At 35.7% G+C, this 18,227-nt stretch overlaps 1 pseudogene; it reads left to right on the top strand.

The window, feature by feature from the left end:
* The window catches only part of LOC131843566 (fatty acid synthase-like), a 48,810-nt pseudogene that overhangs the window by 14,791 nt on the left and 15,792 nt on the right, over positions 1–18,227 (top strand).

Below are 18,227 nucleotides of genomic sequence, written 5' to 3'. Positions count from 1 at the left end.
ATATAATATATCTGACTTAAAATTTATATATATCTATATAAATTCTAAGTCCGGGCAAATGTTCGTAAAAGAGGTAGAAAGTTTTTACTTTACATATTATTTTATTTATTAATACCATTTATATTGATAGTGAAGTTAATGTTGTTCTTGTTTATTGTAATTCCACTAACTCGGTTCGTCAGCTTGTCCTCAGACAGGCCTCCTCCAATACTCCATGTTCCTCTGTCCACCGCTTTCCTTCTCCATGTTGTTCCAGCCACTTCCCTTATATCACATATTCATATAATGATTATTAAATGTACTATTAAATTGTTTTAAAACTCGCCAGGTCAACAACGGCCTGCCAGAGGATGACTTGCCTCGCTTGGTCTGCCTGTCCGGACGTACCGAGTCATCTGTGGCCAGAATACTTGACCACCTGGAGTCCAAGACAGTGGATGTGGATGAAGTGAAACTATTACACTCTATACATAATAACGATATTTTTAGTCACAAATACAGAGGATTCATATTATTAGGTCAGTATTTATATTTTGTATATAATAGGAATAGCAAAGAAGCTGGAGTGATACGTGAACACTACGAATATCAGGTTATCTTTACAAATTTCATTTATGCGTTGCTATTCCGTGTAAATACAAACTACCAACCAGTAGTAATTTATTAGGGTCAAATATAAATATAAACGATCTTACTGTCTAGTAAGATCGTAGTGCTGTTCATGTATATAAGCGATGGTTACCGTATACCATCGGGTCAAAAATAAACATAATTGATAAATTTCACTGTAAACTGATTGAAAACTAAAATTTTAAAATTACTTCTAGGATGTACACCCACCAAAAGTATCCCAATATCTCGTAGTATACACGAGTTCAGTGGTAAGAGACGACCCATCTGCTTCGTGTACTCGGATGCAGGATCACAATGGAGAGTCATGATGCAGCAACTCCTCAGGATACCAATATTCAATGCTGCAATAGAAATGTAAGCCATCTTACTATTTACAAAATTGTTTAATTAAGAGATAGTCTATATTCAACCTCGTGGTATAATAAAATACCATCCTGATCATGTGGATGAATGGCGGCAGTATGTGCGTTTTCCCAGAAATTTTTTTCCACTCATAACCACATTGTGGAATCACCTTCTAGCAATGGTGTTTCCGATCCGATACGATATTGACACCTTCAAGAAAAGAACGCATTCCCTCTTAAAAGGCCGGCAACACACTTCGAATTCCCCTGGTGTTGTAGGTGTTGTTCCAATTCCCTGGTGTCATGTGCGGTGGTAATCATTACCGTAGTAAGCCGCAAGCCTATTTGTGTCCTCTGCTATAAAAATCAAATTCTCTATCTTCACGTTAGCTTGCTTTGTAATGAAGATGTAATTCAGTTGAAGGATGATATTAAGTAGTGATATTACAGGATGCAGGAGCATAACATGTTAGTCAACGAGGAGTGGTATAGCATGGGTGCCCCTAATTGTATGTCCGAAGTGTACTCATGTATTTATGCGACGATTACCACTTATCATCTGGTGAGCCGCTTGTTTGCTATTACTATTCCCTTTATAAAAACAATTCATAGAAATAATTTATTGACAGACTTTCTTATACCCTTGTTTGTATGATTGATTTTTTATCAATATTCTTTTATTAACGAATCAAATAGTCCGTTGTCGCCATTATTGAAAAAAAGTTGATTGAGTATACCACTGTATTTAGAGGGCGCCACTGTATTATGCTCTGGAATTTGCAGCGCCAACTTTATCTTTACCACAATCCTTTTCTGAAATGAATGTGGTAGAGCAATGGGGGCTGGTAGGAAGAAAATACATTTATGCTAATAAACAAGATAAACAAGTCCCTATTTTCATTCATTCATAATTTAAGTTAACAAGCCTTCCATCCTCTTTAATTCTTGATACGACACGACTATTTACTGAACGTAATAACGTTATCAGCTTAATTGTTGCATTAATCGCCAATTTATTAAAGTATATAACATTTTTTTGTATTCCGTAGATGTCACAACGTATTAGTACCCAAAGGCATCAACTTTAAAAATCTAATCACAAAACTAAATACTTCTGTTGATAATATCATAAACTCATTTATTGGAGTCACAGCGGTTCAGATCGGTCTCACTGATGTTTTAAAAGCCATTGGTGTAGAGCCCGACTTTGTTATTGGTAAGTTTTGTCGTAACTAATATTATAAAGACAATTTCTAACATATAAAGATAAAATATAGATTATGGTATACATTACATATATTGAGATATTGTTTTTGTAAATACATATAATATAGATAGAAAATACCCAGACCGATACAAACAATCATACTCACGAACACAAAAGTTTGCACCTTGCAATTAATCTAACCCTCGACCATGGGAAGCAAGGCGGTGTGCTAAACCGATAGACTACTAAGACTTTATATTAACATATAAAATATGTTATAGGATATGGTGTCGGTGAGTTGGGATGTGCATATACAGACGGCTGTCTTACAGCAGAGGAGGCAATCTTAGCTGCTTATAGCCAAGGACTCGCACTCACTGAAGCTAATCTCATAAAAGGATCTATGGCTGCTATTGGTATTGGTTACGAAATGGTAATTATAATTGCTAAATCATTTTTTATAACATTGGAGGCAAACGGGCTTGCGGCACATCCGATGGTAAGTGATTACTGCCGCTTATGAACACTCGTAACACCAAGCGAGTTGTCAATCTTTTCACGTGCGATCATCTCGTGTGAACGCTCTCTTGTCTATATTTACATGCACGTTCTTTCCTTCGTGAAAGCGGATTCCCGCGTGAAAGAGAGTTAGTGTAAAGACTGCTAGTGCTGCGCACTTAAATAATAAAAATAAGTTATGTAATATATGAAGAGGGTCATTTTCCGTTCCTTTATAGATACGAGAGACATACGTGCCAATATGTCAGATAGATTAAGTCTAACTTTAATTCTATAAAAATGTTCTAACTCTTAATTAAGATGTCTTAATACTTATAGCTGTCATTTCAACAGATTAAAACAACGTGTCCAGATGAAATTGATGTAGTTTATCGGATAAACCCTAACTTCAGCATCGTGTCAGGACCATCTAATATCATAAGAAGCTTCATAAACGAAATTTCAGCGCAGAAATTATTTGCTAAAGAAATATCATGGTTGGATATTGCATATCACTCGCGATATATCGCTGATGCTGGTAATATATATTATATTTCATTATATAACTGCTATTTTTCAAAATATTATAATACTTTAAAAAATGTATAGTGTATCTACTCGTCAGTATTGATTATAATTGGTGCCTGATTATTACTGTCAATTTTACTATTCGGCAGTTTGTTATTAAAATCCTAAAAATATAATGCTGAACAACCTTATTTATAAGAAACACGGAAGTTTCTTGCTCGTTCTTCTTGTGATGAGTCTTGTTTTCCAAAGTAAAAAAGTTATCCAAAATAAGTTTTGTTAAGACTGTGATACTGTGTGATACTATATTCAGATTCTTAGACAACTATTTTCTAATAAACATAAAATATTAGACAATAGTTAATTTTTAATTTAAGTCTTCCTACACATTTGTATATATATTCTGTAGGAATATTATGATCTGTTGAGAATACTTAAACTTTAAATACTTATTCATGTAATCTTAAAATAAATAAATAGAAATCAACAGGGGTTTCAATTACTACCAGCTAATGGACGTGAAGTATTAATGTCATAACACTTTCAGGTCCTAGTCTACTGAAGTATCTGCACGAAGTCATTCGTTCTCCAAAAACACGTTCAAAACGTTGGGTTTCCACTTCTACACCGGAATCTCAACGGAGTAGCATCAATTCAAAATTTTCGTCAGCTGAATACCACACCAACAGTATACTGGTATGATTCTGTCAATTATTTTTGTTTTTTTTTATATACTCGGAATTGCAAGCTCACAACCCACCGCACTCTGGACATCACTTTATCATCTGATACCCGTGATACCACTCATGCTCACCTTGCCATTTCGTGGGACTAAGATGTCATCCTTCCTATCCTTACGAACCGAAATAGATAACAAAGCAAGCTCCTTGGCGGATGAAGTAGATAGCAGAGGCAACTAGGCATGATGACTCTTTACAAAGGCTACCTCTGATTATGCTATAATACAAAGCATACTTATTATTGTAATCTACGTAGGCAGTGCTGCAAGATAGGCTAGTCTAAATATATATAACTCAAAGGTAACTGACATAGTGATCTATCAATGCACAACCCAAACCACTGGATGGATCGAGCTGAAATTTGGCATGCAGGTAGATTTTATCACGTAGGCATCCGCTAAGAAAGGATTTTGATTTATTCAAATTCCAAGGGGATAAAATAGGGGATGAAAGTTTGTATGAAACTTTGTCAATTTTAAACCGATCAGGATGAGACTTTGCATGCATAAAGCTACTATGACGTAGGCATCTCCTAAGAAAGGATTTTGATAAATACCTCCCCTAAGTGGATAAATTAACGCGAGCGAAGCCGCGGGCAAAAGCTAGTAATAATATAAACCTAAATAATATTGTTTCACTTTGTTTTATTGCTGCCCCGCTATTGCACGGACACCCGTGTATAATATATAATACATACATACACATGTATGTATTATATATTATACTGTATTGTATGTATTATACATATAAACCATCATCTTGAATTACTCTCTCTATCGCAAAATCCGTTGCATAGTTTAAAAGATCTAAGCGAACAGACAACGGGAGTGACTTTGTTTTATACTTTAACTAGCTACTCGCCCCGGCTTCGCACGAGTGTACATATATTATATATATAAACCTTTCTATTGAATCACTCTATCTATTTAAAAAACCGCTTCGAAATCCATTGCGTAGTTTTAAAGATTTAAGCATACATAGGGACGGACAGACAACGACAACGACTTTGTTTAATACCATGTACTGATTTTTATGCATAATTTAGAAAAATATTATTACCACTCAATACCACCTATGCCTTTAGCGTGTAGTGTCGCTGTAAGAATAGCACCACCCCTCTCTTCCCGTGGGTGTCGTAAAAGGCGACTAAGGGATTCATCGACCAGTGGACGGGCAGCAGCGTCCTACTGAGTACCTACCATCATACTGCGATCGCCAACCCGCATGCCAAGCGTGGCGATTATGGATTTACAACCAAGGCCCCGGCCCCCAGTCCCCGGCGGCCCCGCTAGTCTTGATCATGGTAGCGGTCATGGAAACGGCGGGGCAGGGGGTGCGAAGAATCTCCGGGTAAGACCAGGCTACCACAAACGACGACCACTGGCCCTGGCAACATATGTACAACGTTCAAACACTGCGGACCGACGAAAAGTTAATTGAACTGGAGGAAGAGTTGAGCAGATTGCACTGGCATGTCGTGGGATTATCTGAAGTCCGAAGAAAGGGGGAGGACTCGATAGTCCTGAAATCGGGCAATCTGCTTTACTTCCGGGAGGGCGATCAACTGTCCCAAGGCGGTGTCGGGTTCCTCGTCCACAGGTCCCTTGTGAATAATGTTATCAAGGTCGAGAGCGTGTCGACTAGGGTAGCGTACCTGATACTCAGAATTACCAAACGGTATTCATTGAAGGTCATCCAAGTGTACGCTCCAACTTCGACGCACTCCGACGATGAGGTTGAGGCTATGTATGAGGATATCTCCAGAGCCATACATAGTACAAAGACTCATTATAACGTTATCATGGGGGACTTTAACGCAAAATTGGGCAAACGAAGCGGTGATGAGCTGAGAGTGGGGCAATTTGGTATCGGTGATCGGAACTTCCGAGGTCAAATGCTGGCCGATTTCATGGAGAAGGAGAACCTCTTTATGATGAACTCCTTCTTCAGGAAGCCGGAACACCGGAAATGGACGTGGATTAGTCCCGATGGTGCCACAAAAAACGAGATAGATTTCATTGTCAACGAGAAGACAGATTTTCAATGATGTCTCTGTGATCAATGCCGTCAAAATTGGAAGTGATCACCGGATTGTAAGAGGCACATTGAATCTGAATCTGAAACTCGAACGATCCCGACTGATGAAATCTACGCTCCGCCCTACACCTATACAGATCCAAAACCCCGAAAGCTTTCAGCTAGAATTGCAAAACCGTTTCGAAAGCCTTGGTGACTGCGTTGACGTGGACGATTACAACAACAGGTTCGTGGAAACTGTCCGCGCGGCTGGGTCTAAGCACTTCAAAACCCGCCGCGCAGAAAGAACCGGAAAAATATCTATCTCTACCCTCAAATTGATGGATGAAAGGCGAAGTATGGTCCTGCAGTCTCCGACTGACGCTTCTCAGTATCGGCAACTTAGCAGGCAGATCTCTAAGTCCTTGATATTACGCCACTTTAACACAAATTGTGTAAAGGAGGCTATTGAGAGAAACAAGGGCTCAAAAGTCTTTAACAGGGATCTGGCTGCCGGACAGAGCCAGCTGACGCGACTTAAGACGGATGACGGCAGGATCGTTTCGTCTAAACCCGAACTTTTGAGGGAAATTGAGAAGTTCTATGGACAGTTATACACGACAACACGGGCACCTGTTAACAACACGGCGAAAGACCCTAGAGCCAAATTAACCCGACACTATACCGAAGATATCCCGGACGTCAGCCTGTACGAGATTGGTATGGCTCTTAAACAACTTAAAAACAACCAGGCGCCGGGCGATGATGGAGTTACTGCTGAGCTTCTGAGGGCTGGAGGTAGACCTGTTCTACGAATCCTCCAGAAGCTATTCAACTCCGTCATCCTCGAGGGCAAAACGCCTCAAGCATGGCAAAGGGGTGTGGTGGTTCTATTCTTCAAGAAGGGAGACAAATCGCTTCTGAAGAATTTCAGACCCGTAACACTGCTGAGCCATGTTTATAAGTTGTTTTCGAGAGTCATCACGAATCGTCTCGCGCGCAGGTTTGACGACTTCCAGCCTCCCGAACAAGCCGGATTCCGAAAAGGCTTCAGTACCATAGACCACATTCATACGCTGCGGCAGGTAATTCAGAAGACCGAAGAATACAACCTGCCACTTTGCTTGGCGTTTGTGGACTATGAAAAAGCCTTTGATTCGATCGAGACGTGGGCTGTGCTACAGTCTCTCCAGCGGTGCCAAATTGACTATCGATATATCGAAGCGTTGAAATGTTTGTATGAAAACGCCACTATGTCAGTTCGCCTCCACGACCAGAATTCGAAGCCTATCCAACTGCAGCGAGGTGTCAGACAAGGCGATGTTATATCGCCAAAGCTGTTTACCGCTGCGTTGGAAGATGTCTTCAAGCTTCTGGACTGGAGCGGGCTGGGCATCAACATTAACGGCGAGTACATCAATCACCTTCGATTTGCCGACGATATCGTGGTCATGGCTGAGACCCTGGAAGACCTTAGCAAAATGCTCGAAGACCTCAGTAGAGTCTCACAAGGAGTAGGTCTTAAAATGAACATGGACAAGACGAAAATTATGTCAAACGTCCATGTCGTACCTGCGACCGTAAAAATTGGAGATTCTACACTCGAAATTGTCGATCACTACGTATACTTAGGGCAAACTATCCAGCTAGGTAGATCCAATTTCGAGAAAGAGGTCAATCGTCGAATCCAACTCGGATGGGCAGCGTTCGGGAAGCTCCGATATATCTTTTCGTCCAAATTTCCGCAGTGTCTCAAGACGAAGGTTTACGACCAATGTGTGTTGCCAGTGATGACTTACGGAACAGAGACGTGGTCGCTAACTATGGGCCCCATCAATAAGCTCAGAGTCACTCAGAGGGCAATGGAGAGGGCTATGCTCGGAGTTTCTCTGCGTGATCGAATCAGAAATGAGGTGATCCGCAGAAGAACCAGAGTGACCGACATAGCCCGAAGAATTGCGACTTTGAAGTGGCAATGGGCAGGCCACATTGATCGTAGGACAGATGGCCGTTGGGGCAGTAAAGTCCTCGAGTGGCGACCACGGACCGGAAGACGCAGCGTGGGAAGGCCTCCAGCAAGGTGGACCGACGATCTGGTCAAGATCGCTGGAAGGCATTGGATGCGAGCAGCGCAGGACCGATCGTCGTGGAGATCTTTGGGGAGGCCTATGTCCAGCAGTGGACGTCTTCCGGGCTGCGATGATGATGATGATGATGACCACCTATGCCACTGTTTTGGGTTGTCTGGAAGGATTATTAATGAAATAAAGAATATATATATTAATAATTATAATGCTTTATTTGTATATACCACATGATTATAACACTAACAAGGAGTAATATATAACAGTTGAAGTTAGTTAGTTAGTTCTCGGTAATCAAATGGCAGAAAGTTGCTTAATACAATATGAGCACCCTGATAACGAAAACTGGGTATTACACTTGTGCTATGGGTATTAGAGCTCTCTTGTATGTACTGTAATAATATAATTATAGACAATACTAATTTACAGAATCCAGTTTTCCTCGAGAGCTATTCTCATGTAATTCAAGAAGACGCTATCTTCATTGAAATCGTTCCACATGATATACTAGAGGTCATATCGCAGCAGTCTCCAAATAATGGCATGAATCGTATATCTCTAATCGAGGACACCACGCAAGATAGTGTACAAGTACTATTTACAGCACTTGGAAAGTGAGTATAAAGCATCGATTAAGCCCATTTTTAAAAAGAAATTATTTTATTTTCACTTGATTCATCAAATTGAGTATAACTGTATTGCATTGTATTAGAATTATATTTATCTATATTTAGCATTTATGTATTCGGTACGATATTATATAATTATTATATACTATGTATACATATAATACTACTATATTTTTTTAGTGAGATAAAAATATTTTTTTACATGTTATTGTAAAACCTTGTTACTTTTCTGTGAGCAAAAATTTTGCAATATTTAATTATTTGTTACGGTCTATGGTTAATGTAGAGGGATTTTATTAGTCTTAATTGTTTAATTAGCAAATAAAATAAATATTACGATTTTTTAAATCGGATATCTATCAGTGGGGTACAGTGGATCGTTTTGAGTTGGGATACAGTGACATTAAAATATTTTTTTTGCATGTAAAATGTCACGGAATAGGAAAAGGAAGACCAATATTGGTCTGCATACGGAAGAACAAAATAATTTAAAATATCTGCAGGGTACAAAATAAACCTGTAGCTAAATTTATTAATATTCCGACCACGACTCTGTACACCAAATTACTCAGAGCGAAAATTTTTCACTAATATCCATGAGAAGCTCTTACAGCTGACAATGTTACAATAAACATCTTTTATTGGGTTTTAAATAGCCATTATCCATTGTGCCCCATAAATGGGTCACTGTGGATACTTTGCCATTTAATAAAAAAACTTGATTATCTAATTACTAAGTATTTGTAAGGCTATTTTTGCAATGTTGTTTCAAAGTTAAATATATCTTCTGAGTTTTCATTAAACCAATAATCAATCTCGAGCAGAAAAGGTGAAGTTATAGCACTTGTAAAAAAAGTAACCACTGTACCCCACACTCCCCTATACATATATATATGCATTTACTATGATGAGCAAAGCGTTTGATTTCGTTCCACATGAACTATTACTGTCTAATATGGACTTAGGGGTAATGCGAGGGGTGGATCAATATTTGTTACTTCAACTAACAAATCTTGATCTACAGTTAAACGAAATATTGTATAAATCTGACGACAAAGTAAAAGATATTGGGATGCCACAAGGAAGTATTTTGGGTCCATTATTATTTATTTTATTTATAAATGACCTACCGACTATAACTAGATATTTTGCACTTTATTTGTGGACGATATAGACCTACATGAATAAAGACATTTTAAATTTAATAATTTGTATTTGTAATAATATCGACAATTATCGTGGAATATATCCAAATAAGCTAATATTGCCTGTTATGTTAACAGACCTATATAAAAGAAGTTGTTATCCAAAGGCTATCCGGATATACAACAAACTAACGAATTGCCATCGACGCAATTTAAAATACAATTATTTAATTTGTTGATTGACAAATGTTCTTATACAATACATAAGTTATTATATAAACGATGTTCAACTACTCTTATAAGAAAGAAAACATAAAATATTGACTGTAATAACTTAGCATAATTTTAACTTTCGTACTGAACATATGACAGTTTTATAAATATAAAAATATTGTTTTTAATAATAATAATAAATTTATAATATGTAACTTTTATTAAATTATTATATATATAAAGAATAATAATAGATTAATTTACATTTTACAGATTATATGAGACTGGATTGAACTTGCAACTAGCTAACATCTATCCGCATGTTCCACTTCCGGTATCACAAGGCACACCATTTTTATCTCATCTGGTGGAATGGGACCATAGTGAGGATTGGTAACTAGCAAATTAATATATTCTCTCACAGGATTTAAACGAGTACTTTGTAATAAATCGTCGGGTACCTCAGTCTGACCTATTTCAGCCACCGAGCAGTTAGGTACAGTTTGATTGGTATCTTTTGTCTTATTCAATTTGATAGTATTAAACTATCTTTTATGTCAATCAATGTGATAGTACTCAATTATATTTTTTCTCAATCAATGTGATAGTACTCAATTATATTTTTTCTCAATCAGTGTGATAGTATTCAATTATCTTTTTTCTCAATCAATGTGATAGTATTCAATTATATTTTATCTCAATCAATGTGATAGTATTCAATTATCTTTTTTCTCAATCAATGTGATAGTATTCAATTATCTTTTGTCTCATCAATGTAATAGTATTCTACTATATTTTATTTCAATCAATGTGATTCTTGTGTTGTATTTGATTGAACATCTATTTACTTACAACTATTCAACTGTAATTGAAGTTTGACTGTGTAATTTTTAAGATTGACTAAAGTGTGATAAATTTCTAGGTACGTGACCAAATTTGATATTCAAGAAAAGATAAATTTAGGAGAGCGAGTAGTCAGGATGTCCATTAACAATAGTAATGACGACTACATGGCCGGTTGCGTTGTTAATGGTAATATTTTAGAGAAAGAAACTCAATATGTTATTTGGAAATCATTCTATCTGTATTTATTTTTTACTCTCTTCTCCGTTTGTGAAGTAGCTGTGGTAATATAGATTATATTACAACTGCTACCTCATAAGAGGCTTGTGTTTTGTTTTTTATTTTGTGATGCTTTATTTAGTTAAAGAAATATGTGGTAAAATTTTATACTGTAATATCATAATGGTAGTAATTTCAGAGAACAAAGTCAAGACACCTTGGGAATGCCAATCCATTCAATGTGATATACTTTGTAATTATTCATAAGCTACAGTTATCACTTTGAATTAATAGGCTTTGCTTATTTGCTATTCTACCTATAGACACCCTCAGTGGTATAGCAGTTTGGCACATCGCCTTACTTCCGTCGTTAGCGGGTTCAATTCACTCGCACGGTACAAACATCTGTATTCATGACAACGTTATAATTTTAATTTTCATACTGCTTTCTTGATATATGATAGCGTAGCGGCTTTTGTATTGATTGCCGCATGCATCCTTATGTAAAGTGCGAATACTGTAACTACCATATAGTAATTTTTGTAGCTGTGACGTGGTCGTGTGGAATGAGTAGTCATGCTCACTAAAATGTCCAGACATGTGGCGGCGTGGTGGGCCGGGTCAATGGGCTCCCTAAAATATGGTCGAGCGCAGTGATGGCTGGCTCATCCGTCATACTCGTAAACGAGTGCTGCTTGTAGGGACTGGTCTGCTCTTATCACCACGACTGATTTAATCTTATTGCATGATTATATTTGACCCAAAAAAATAGTGCTTGTTGGTAGTTTGTATTCACACGTTTCGACTTGTAAATGTAAACTTACAAGGATTATTTAAAAGAGCAACACACAAGTTTCTTGCTCATTCTTCTTGTGATGAGACAGCTTTCCGAACGAGTGGTAGATAAAAAACAAATTGTTATGACTATTCAAAAGTGCTTAAATTAAGTTTATTTGAATAAATGATTTTCTATTCTATTCTTTCTATTCTATTCTATTCATGACTATGATTGTTTGTATTGGTCTAAGTGTTCTCTATGTATATATTTATAACAACGTATTTAAGCGTTTCTATCAAATTAGTATCCAGCTTAAATAAACTCTGTTTACGCTAGCTTGGGAATAGATAGCGCTGTGTGAATTGTCCAGGGTTTATTACTATTAATAACATAAACTAAAATTTTAATTTTGGATGTTTTGCTCATTCAGACCGTAATATGTATCCGGAAGCCGGCTACTTGTTCCTAGCTTGGGAGACATTAAGTATGATGATCGGAAGAGTGCACACTCAAGTGTCTGTGGTATTTGAAAATGTTTGCTTCCACAGAGATACTGAGATTCCCAAAAAGGGGGAATTGGAATTTATTATTTCAATACAAAGAGGAAGCGGGCAATTCGAGGTCAGTAATAAATACAGAGCGTGGTGTGAGTGATGGTAGAAAAAAAACTTTGTATTTCGGAAATCTTCGAAGTATCTATGAAAATGTATATTTCTGAATAAGTTAGAATTTGCGACACAACTTTGACTATATTATCGAATTATATGTTATTTTGCGAAAGTCCATTCCATTTCCATTACTTAATGGATTTCATTATTGAACTGTAACACAGTTTAGTGGTCGAACAGTCAAGAAACACTAGGCTTGCTAGCTATAACGGAACTCTATTAATTGCCTGATGATGCCTTGTTCAGACGCCAAATATGTGTCGCCATATGAGTCTATATTCAATAACGGGTGGAATTTGATCACCAATAGAGAACGTCGTAACGCTTCCAGTAGTGGTGGTCAGGTTTCCGCACTGAATATTTGTGGTCTCACACATGCTAGAAAGGTGAAAGCTTAAGAAACACTTCCGGATGAAGTTGAAATAATGTCGCGAATGATGAAAACAGGTAGGTACAGTTTACAGTCCTTTACAGTGCGACTGTAATAGACGGTCTGTATTCACCCTAAAGAGAACTACCGGATTGTTATAACTGCCTAATCATCATCTATTTATATTCTAAATTTGTATTTAAATTTGTAGTTCTGTTATTAAGAAAATTAACTCCAAGTTTTTATTTCACTTCTTGACAGTCCTTTTAATATCTCACCTCATCCGTCATACTCGTGAACGGCTGTACTTGTGACGACCGGTCTGTTCGAACACAGATAACATAATATTACATAGTTCGGATTACGAAAGCTGATTAGACTATTTGCTTTTCAAAAAATTGCAACAGCATATGCTGCTGGTCACACTATTCTCCCAAATAGTAATTTAAAAATAAATCTGTATCGTAAACATGTTTGATATTTGAAAAGAATACGAGCTAAGTTTCTTGTCAGTTCTTATCAGCTCGAAAGCACTCCGAACTGGCCGTAGATCTGACTATCATAATATTCTGTAATACATCTACAAAAATAAAGATATTTTGGTTTGATTTGACTTAATATTTTAGAGTTTACGCATGTATATGTACAGTTATGTATTGTTGATCTTCTTTAACTTATAAACAACCAGGCCGTTTAAATAACATATAAAATATCTTCCAGATAGTTGAAAGCGGGACATCTGTTGTTACTGGCCTTATACGTAAACAAGAAGATGTGGAGAAGAAATATCTTAAGTTACCAGCGCTAATTGAGACCTCCGAAACTGACAAGCATATTATGAACACTAAGGATTTCTATAAAGAAATGAAACTTAGAGGATATCAGTACAGGTAACATAATGTAATTGGACGACCTCGATGGTCTAGCGGTTTAGCACACCGCCTTATTTCCGATGGACGGGTTCGATTCCTCGCACGGCACAAACATATTTTGTATTCATGATTATGATTGTTTGTATCGTTCTGGGTTTTTGTATGTATAATATGTATGTATTTACGACAAGAAATTATATCTATGCACCTAGTTATCTAGTACTACCAATAACACAAGCTTTAGCTAGCTTAACTTGGGTCTAGATGGCGTTGTGTGAATTGTTCTGAGATTATTATTATTATTATGACGGTGTATTTAACTATATTCGTTAATTTAAAAAAAAATCACATACATATCAATATATTGAATCATTATGGTAATGATTAATAGCCAGGAGAATTCAGGTAGCGCCATCTAGTCCGTCTGATATAAATACTTAAATACATATATAATATAATACATATATAATATAATGACAAAGGGAAAGCAATCAGAATTAATAATTGTTCATCAGAACATACAAAGTTTTCCCGGCAGCGAGTTAATTATACAATTATTTTTAGAAAAGTATAATATTGATATTGTCTGTTTCACAGAACATTGGCTTAAAGAGAGCAATATGATGTTCAATTTAAATAATTATAACGTTGTCAGCTGCTTCAATAGAAAGTGTTAACAGAGGCGGGTCTATGATAATTGCAAGAAATAATATTAAAGTAAAGGAACGTGCTGACATTGTTAGACTTTCTATTGAGTGTTGTATAGAATTATCTTGTATAGAACTAGAAAATTATATCCTTATATGTGTGTACAGGCCTCCTAATAGTGATTACAATGTTTTTGAAGGGGTGATGGAGGATATTTTAAAAAAAATATTTAATAGTCTTAAAAAAATTATTGTATGTGGAGATTTTAACGTTGATATTCTTTGTAACACACCCACATGTACAAAAATTATTAGTTTATTTCAGTCATTTGATTTAAGTCATGTCTTTCATGAAGCCACTCGTGTAACTGCCACGTCTGCTACTTGTCTTGACAATGTTTTTTGTAACTGTGAGTATACAGAAAAATTCATAATAAATAAACTTCCTTCAGATCACTGTGGTCAAGTTGTTAAGTTTAACAGTCAGATCAATAAAGTCAACAATAATAAAAAATCAAAAAGACAAATAAATGTTTACAATATTAACAAATACAAAAGCGCGATTAAAAATAAATTGGATTTGCTGTTACAATATAGTAATAATCCTGATTATCTTTACACTAAGCTAATTACTATTCTATCAGGAGAATATGAACAATTTTTCAAGAAAAAAGAAGTTTATGTTAAATCTAAATTCACGGAATGGGCAACAGTAGGTATACTTAAAAGTAGAAATATTTTGTTTGATTTATACGATCAAAAAAAATATCGATTTGATGACAAATTCACCACTTATGTGAAAAATTGTTCTAAAATTTTTAAAAAAGTTTGTATTTTGGCTAAATCTAATTATATTAATAAACAATTTAAGTAGTCTTCTGACAAAATTAAAACCATCTGGGGCATTATAAATAAAGAAACCGGAAGATCTAAATTAGCCTATAATCAATTTGCATTAAATTATGATAATAAATTAATAACAGCAACAAAAGATGTAGTTAATGTTTTTGAAGATTTTTTTGCTAATATTCCGATTAATATTACATCTTCTCTGGACTCATCTCCATCTCGAGCAAAAATATTACTAGAGTCTAATATCGGTTGTTGTGCTTTAAGATTTAAATTTTCACATGTTAGCCCCGTTCATATCATAAAAATATTCAAACATCTAAATTTAAAAAATACAGAAGACCTTTGGCCATGTCTGTAAAAGTAGTTAGTTCTTTCATAGATATTGTTGCTCCATATCTAGCTACTATTTTTAATAAATGTATTGATAATGGGACTTTTCCACAATTAATGAAATTTAGCAAATTAATCCCACTATTTAAATCAGAAGATAAATTTGAGCCAGGGAACTATAGACCTATATCTATTTTGCCAGTTCTAAGTAAGGTGTTTGAAAAGATAATGTTAAATCAAATGTTACAACACTTCAGGGATAACCGACTGCTTCACAGTCAACAATATGGTTTCACCGCCGGCAAGTCTACCACTGACGCAGGTGTAGCGCTGATAACACATATTTTCCAATCATAGAAGTCACAGGATGCACTCGGAGTTTTTTGTGACCTATCATAGGCATTTGATTGCGTGGATCATAAAACACTTTTGTACAAGCTCGAACATTATGGTATAAAAGATAATGATCTAAAATTAATGAGAACTTATTTAGAGGATAGGGTCCAAACTGTAGATATTGACGGTATAAAATCTAAGGGAGCTAATATTGGGATGGGCGTTCCACAAGGGTCAATCTTAGGCCCCTTTCTCTTTTAAATTTACATAAATGACCTTCCCTTTATGGTAGAGAAAATTGCAGATATAGTGCTGTTTGCGGATGATACTTCGTTAGTGTTTAAAATTGGACGTCAAACTAATCAATTAGACGATGTAAATTGTGCTATGTCTGCTATATTAAATTGGTTTACATGTAATAACCTATTATTAAATTCCAGCAAAACAAAGTGTATAAAATTTACACTTCCTAATGTAAGACCAATAAATACACAGTTATTGCTTAATGACGAAATAGTAAATTTTGTTAATGATACAGTTTTTTTAGGTATAACAGTGGACTCGAAATTACAATGGGGGCCCCATATTTCAAAATTGGCCAATAGACTCAGTTCAGCTGCATATGCAATTAGAAGAATTAGGCAATTAACAGACGTGGCGACGGCTAAACTTGTATACTTTAGTTATTTCCATAGCATTATGTCATATGGTATACTACTATGGGGTAAAGCAGCCGATATAAATACTATATTTATTTTACAAAAGAGAGCCATACGTTCTATTTATGGTATGGGTTCAAGAGAGTCATTACGTCAGTGTTTTAAAGATTCAAATATCCTCACCGTTACTTCACAATACATTTATGAGAATATCATGTATACACGGAAGAATTTAGACAGTTTTAGAAAACTTAAATATGTACAAATAGAAACTTACGCAATAAAAATAAGCTAATTTTACCTAAATGCCGCCTGCACAAAGTCAGTAATACATTCTATGGTAATTGCGTAAGATTTTATAATAAACTGCCAGAATCTGCACTAAATCTGACAGAGAGGCAATTCAAATCTTATATTAAACAATTTTTATGTAAGAAAGCCTATTACAGGATAGACGAATTCATAGAAGACAACATATCAAGTAAATAATTAGTTTATTAGCATACAACGTTATAATTTGTTTATCTCATTGCTTTCTTGATTCAATTATTTTAGAAATATGAAAGCGTAGCGGGTTTTGTATTAATTGCCGCATGCATTCTTATGTGAAATGTGAATACTATAAACATCAGATGGCAATTGTGAGTAAACATGACGTGGTCTGGTATTTTGAGTAGTCATGCTCACTAAAATGTCCAGACTTGTGGCGGCGTGGTGGGCCGGGTCATTGGGCTCCCTAAAATATGGTCGAGCGCAGTGATGGCTGGCTCATCCGTCATACTCGTGAACGGGTGCTGCTTGTAGGGACTGGTCTGCTCTAATCACTATGACTGATTTCCTCTTATTAATTGTTTAACCAGTTGGTTATGTATTCAATATTTTTTCTTTTTGAGTATTTAATTGAATTAGTGCTAATTGGTGGTTTGTATTCACACTTAAACTTAAATTGTAAGTAAGAATAAATTATTTAAAAGAGCAACACACAAGTTTCTTGCTTGTTCTTCTTGTGATGAGACAGCATTCCGAATGAGCGGTAGATTAAAAAAAAAAATGTTATGACTATTCAAAAGTGCTTCAATGTAAGTTTATTTGAATAAATGATTTTCTATTCTATTTCTATTCTATTCTAATATATGTATATACATTGAATACACCCAGACCGACACAAACGATTATACTCATGAATACAAATATTTGTATCAAGCCAGAATCGAACCCACTAACTAAGACGGCGGTAAATCACTACATCATCAGCACCATCAGCCACCATCACCATCAGCAGCATCATTTGAATAAAATCTTATATATAGTGAATTGTGTATGTGTGTTTAGTTAATTTATTAATACTTGTAGTCGCAAAGTGGTCGAAATTCCCACCAATATTAATTTCAATTATAAGTTAGGTATAGTCCAAAAGGATCCATTTGACAATAGGATCTTAATAATGTTTAAGGTCCTATTGTCAAAGACTATACCTCTATACGTGTGTGTGTCGAATACATGTTTTTTTTTTTAATTCATTTAATGTAATTCTTATGATAATTAAAGAAAATACTAGCATTGTAAACTTCCTTATCTATATAAACTATAAGTAACTTCGAATTTAATATCGCACA

The sequence above is a fragment of the Achroia grisella genome, unplaced genomic scaffold, assembly GCF_030625045.1.
Source record: "Achroia grisella isolate CSIRO2021 unplaced genomic scaffold, CSIRO_AGI_Agris_v1 utg319, whole genome shotgun sequence".
In the NCBI taxonomy this organism is placed as follows: domain Eukaryota; kingdom Metazoa; phylum Arthropoda; class Insecta; order Lepidoptera; family Pyralidae; genus Achroia; species Achroia grisella.
This window is presented reverse-complemented; position numbering and strand designations above follow the sequence as displayed.